We start from the raw sequence: 5,396 nt of genomic DNA on the forward strand, positions 1-5,396 counted from the left end.
ATCACAATTGTTACTATCTCCTTTTAATTCTGGTATTTTCCAAATGTTCTACATTGAACATATATGGAAAAAAATAACTAAACCCTTTAAAATAAATTTTTCCTGCTACGACCATCTTTTTAGTCTTCAGTGGAAATTAAACACAACTGTCTGAGCTACCTCATCCTCAAATCCTTTCCCTCATCACTTCACAGGCTCAGTAAACCATCAGCCCCTCTGCATTCTTCCTCCCTACCCTGAAGCCCATGCTTCTCCAAGGCAAGGCTTCCAGCCCTCTTTGTTCCTCAACCCAGTAATGCTCTAGGTAGAGAGGAAAGATTATTAGGTTAAATATAAGACAGAAAAGGGCTTGAGACTTTACTGGTTTGGGCACTTGACCACTCAAATTTTATTTTCCCTTATTTCTCTTTTTCCTTATTTTATAAATATATAAAATAACCCAAGATTTTTGTGAGGCCCCAACAAGATAATACATATAAAGCATTCAGCATTAATGAACAGGGCCTAAAATATAGCAAATATTTAATCATTATCATTATCATTGATGACTGCCTACTGCTTCCTCTAGGAAGCCTTCTTGACTTGATGAAAGAAATATTTCATCTTGAACTGGGCACCAAGCTGGCTTTCTCCTCCTGGCAAAAAACCTGGATCCCAGTCTCAACTCTGTCAGTAGCTATGTGACATTGAGCAAGCTCCTCCCCTTCCCAATGCTTTAGTTTCCTCATCTGCAAAATGGTAGGCTTGGACTTCCTGTTCCAATAGTCTATGACTAGGGTAACCATATAAACCAGAATTTTTTTTTTAAGATTTTATTTATTTATTCATGAGAGACACAGAAAGAAAGAAAGAAAGAAAGAAAGAAAGAAAGAAAGAAAGAAAGAAAGAAAGAAAGAAAGAAAGAAAGAGAGAGGCAGAGACACAGGCAGAGGGAGAAGCAGGCTCCACGCAGGAAGCCCGACGTGGGACTCCATCCCGGGTCTCCAGGATCACGCCCCGGGCCGAAGGTGGCTCTAAACTGCTCGGCCACTGGGGCTGCCCAAGCCAGAATGTTTTTGAGAGAGAAATGGGCACTATCAATAATCATTTAGGGATGACAGGTTTAAGGCAGAACCTGGCATACTGGGAAGTCTGGTCATTCCATGCTTCAGAGATCTATTATTTCCTTGCCCACCAGTGTGGTAGGCAAAATAATTCTTCCTCTCCCAAAGATGGCCACTTCCTAATCCCTGGAAAACTGAGGTTATGTTAGATCACCTGACGTACGGAATTAAGGTTATAGCTCAGTTGACCTTGAGAGGAGTCAACTGGATTATCTGGGTGAGCCCAATGTAATCACAAAGATCCTGATAAACTAAAGAGGGAAATAAAAAAGAGAGTGCCAAAGTGAAACACTGTAAGAAAGGCTTGACCAGCCATTGCTAGCTTTGAAGATGGATCCAAGGAATGTAGGCAGCCCCTAGATGCTAGAAAAGGTAAGAAAATGGATTTTCCCCTAGAGCCTCCAGAAAGGGATACAGACCTGCTGATACCTTGATTTTAGCCCACTGAGGCCCATTTTGAACTTCTGACATCCAGAACTGTGAGACAATAAGTATGTTGTTCTCAGCCACTAAGTTTGTGGTGATTTGTTTGTTATAGCAGCAATAGGAAACTGATACACCTAGTATGGCTCAGCGGGTCCCTTTGGTTGGCTGTTCCATGAGTGCTGTCCTTGGAGCAGAGACAGAGAACTGTCTAAGCACCAGGAGAGCTGGATTCTAGTCCCTGCTCTGATATTAACTCACTCGGTTTTTTCTGTAAAGTAGGGAGATAATAATCCCTGCCTCATCTATCTTTGTGGTGGTGAGTGGGTGGAGTGTCCCACATTCACTGACTTATTCTATGCTCAACTCTGTGCTGGGGGCTGGAGCTAGTCCCAACCTCATCTCTGCTCTTGAGATGAGTAAAGAGACAGACATGTAAGCAGGTAATTAAAATATAATGTGATGAACATAAGGAGAGATTTTTTTTTAAGATTTTATTTTTATTCATGAGAAACACACAGAGAGAGGCAGAGATATAGGCAGAGAGAAACAGGCTCCCTGTGGGGATTCCGATGCGGGACTCGATCCCAGGACCCCAGGATCACTACCTGAACCAAATGCAGATGTTCAACCACTGAGCCACCCAGGTGTCCCATAAAGAGAGATTATTATAAGTGTACACTGAGAAATATATAAGCCCACCTGCTGGGAGTGGGGGCTCCCTATCCAGTCAGGGCAGGCTCCATAGAAAAGGTGATGTCAGAGCTGGGTCCTAAAGGATGAGTAGGAGAAGCCAGGCAGAGCAGACAAGGAGGACAGGAAAAGAGAAAGAACAATCCGGACAGAACAGCAGAGAAGCAAGTCCCCAGAGATATGAGTCAGCATGGGTTGGGGGACAGAGGTACAAGCAGCTTCATGGTGTTGATGTAGAAAGCCTGAGTGTAAATGGGATGCTATGAAGATTAAGTAGAATGATGGGTTAAGGCATGACAGGAGCACAAGGTTGCATTATCGGTCTGTGTGTCCCCCAGACCCGTGCTGGGTCAGGAGACGATCTGTAATGCACAATTCCTCTTGACCCAGCTTGAGTGATCTCTCCTGGTTGTCTCATCCTCACATTCCCCCCAGACATGTGCCAAAAGCCTGGCAGCTGCCCCAGCCTACTGGGGGGGATGAAGCCGTGCAAAATTACAGCCACTGAAAGAGGCCGGCGTGACCTCAGGAGCTGAGTTTCATCATTCTGAAATCATGCTCCTGGCCTTAGTCAGAGGCAGAGAGGTGGGGAGGAGAGGGTGGGAAAGCAGAGCGGGTGGCAGCAGGTTTGGGCGAGGTGCCGGGGCTGAGGAAGAAAGCAGCTGGAACCAGCAGGGGGTGAGATTCCAGCTTGGATTGTATCCATCATGCTGTGTGACCTCAGGCCAGATCCTTGCCCATGCTGGGTCTCTCTGGGCAGGATGGGTTCTTGGTGCTGTTCCCAAGGCCTGTCCCAACTGGAGCCTCCTTGTGGAGGTAAGAACCCTGGGGTTCTGCTGGTCACTCCTGCGGATGTGGTTCTTTGTAGATGAGTAGGAGCCTGTGCCAGGCCTGTCAGGGTTTGGAGCAGGACTCTGTAGGCTTCTCAGTAGCATCCACATTTCCAACAGGGTCATGCCTTTGTGAAACACACGAAGCTAACTGACTTCTATCAGGCAAAACCTATAAAGATGTCTCTAAGCTTTGGGTTACCTAGCCACACTACCCAGATGTGCTTCCCATTTGCATTCTGCATCCTTGTCCAGTTCTTTAAGACGTAGTTCCTGAGTAAGGCTGAGTATCTTAATTTGCTGCCATTTCCTCACAATTCTAGAGGCTAGAAGTCCAAGATCAAAGTGTTGTTAGGGTTGTTTTTTTCTGACGCATCTCTTTGGCTTGTACATGGCCACCTTCTGGCTGTGGCTTCACATGGTCTTTCCTCTCTGTGTCCTAATCTCCTCTTATAAGGACACCAGTCATATTGGATTAGGCCCATCCTGTGATTTCATTGAACTCAATTACCTGTCTAAAGACCTTATCTCCAAGTTCAATCACATTCTGAGATACTGACGGGGACCTCAACATATGAATTTTGAGGGCGACACAATTAGGCCCATAACACCGGGCTTTGGAATCGCTAGTGGAGCTTTTCTAAGTACAGATGTCTGGGCCCATCTCCAGAGATCTGAGTGTAAACTCCATGAAGGTGGGCCAGGAGATTTGCCCATTGCCATATCCCTACTGCCTAGAACTGTGTCCATCCAGCACGTGGTATATGCACACAAATATTTGTGGAATGAAAGGATGATTTAATAATCTTGGGATGGGGCCCGTGTGTGTGTCATGTACAAAGTTCCATAGTTGATTCTGATTCACCAGGGGGTGAAATCCCCTGAGATGTGATTGGATTTCATCTTTCCTGTTGCTGGATGGGAAGCCTAAGGTTCAGTCAGGAGTGCTTGCTTTGGCAGCACATATACTAAAATTGGAACAATACAGAGAAAATTAGTATGGCCCCAGCACAAGGATGACAAGGTTTAGTAAGGAAAAGAAATAGCAAGCCTAGCACTCTACAAAGAATGTGGGCTCGTTGGGTCTACCCCAGCACCTCTCTAGAACATGAGGGCAAAGGGAAGGTTGGACCTGACACTGCCTTTTGTACCTCTTTATCTAGTTATTCATCTGTATTCCTCATAATATCCTTTATAATAAGCTGGTAAACAGAAGTAAATGTTCCTCTGAGTTCTGTGGCTGCTCTACCAAATTAATTGAGCCTGAGGAACATGTTGAAGGACCTTCCAGTTTATAACCAGTTGGCCAGAAGCATAGATGGGGGCAGTCTTGTGGGCCTGAGCCCTTGACCCACTGGATTGGATGCTATCTCCAGGTCGACAGCATCAGAATTGACTTAATGGCTTGGTCATGTTGGAAAATACACGTTGGACCTGCCTTTAGCACCCTTCACATATGGCCCCTGCCAACTCCCGGCCTCACCCACCCTCACCCCTGCCCAGCCTATGCTTTAAGCCACATGACATCCAGCACCATTTCCCTGATCCTGTCATGCCGCTTACCTTCTCATCTTAGTGTGGGCTTCCCGGAATGCCTTTCCCCACCTTTTTGCTTAGGCAGTGTCTCCTCGAGCTGCACTGGAGCTCAATGCCTTCTCTCACTGCCCAGGCTGGGGGTAGTGGGGGCATCCTCTGGGCCTCTAGAGTCCCCTGTGCTGCCCTGTTATCCTATGCTGATCACCCTGGTGGCAAATGCCCATTTGGGTGCCACCTCCACCAAACTGGGAGCACCTGCATACAGGGCTGAGCTGGTAAGTAGTAGCTTGTGACTTGATGCCTTGTACAAGGCTCTGAGTTTAAGTCCTCAGCAAGTTTTCAGGGATTGAAGAGTGAATGAATAGCCATTGGTGGCTGAATGGGACTTGCTTTTGTAGCTCCTGACCTCACCTTCACCCCCCTATGTCCCAGGCCACTGCCTAGGGAGCATCTCTGAGGCAGCCTGGGGCAGCGGGTGAGCTCTCTGAACTGGCCAGTGCAGAGCAGAGGCGGGGAAGCAGAATCTTAGCCTCAGGTGGAGACCTCAGGCCGGTAGGGCTGGCCAGGAAGTTCAGAGAGGTGAGAGGGCAGTGGCCCCAAGGAGAAGAGACTGGAAAATACTAGTAATGGGGAAAGAAGGAGGGGAGGGAGGAGGTGGGCAGCTGAGAGGTCAGAGACTCAATTTTTGTTCTCAGAACTGTGGTTCGGCCTCAGAGAAGCTCCCCTGATCTGACCTTTCAGCAAGTTTCTGCTTCTGGGACTCGGGTTCTTCAACTGAAAACAGGGGCAGGCAGGCTGGACTAGATGGTCA

At 47.2% G+C, this 5,396-nt stretch overlaps 1 non-coding gene across 1 annotated transcript; it reads left to right on the plus strand.

Moving 5' to 3' along the window:
* Positions 1–3,993: 3,993 nt before the first annotated feature.
* LOC119865082 lies at positions 3,994–4,101 on the plus strand. The gene has a single exon (XR_005375943.1). It is a non-coding gene; the product is annotated as a U6 spliceosomal RNA (small nuclear RNA).
* The last annotated feature ends 1,295 nt before the right edge of the window (positions 4,102–5,396 follow it).

Source organism: Canis lupus, chromosome 21 (genome assembly GCF_011100685.1).
Source record: "Canis lupus familiaris isolate Mischka breed German Shepherd chromosome 21, alternate assembly UU_Cfam_GSD_1.0, whole genome shotgun sequence".
NCBI lineage: Eukaryota > Metazoa > Chordata > Mammalia > Carnivora > Canidae > Canis > Canis lupus.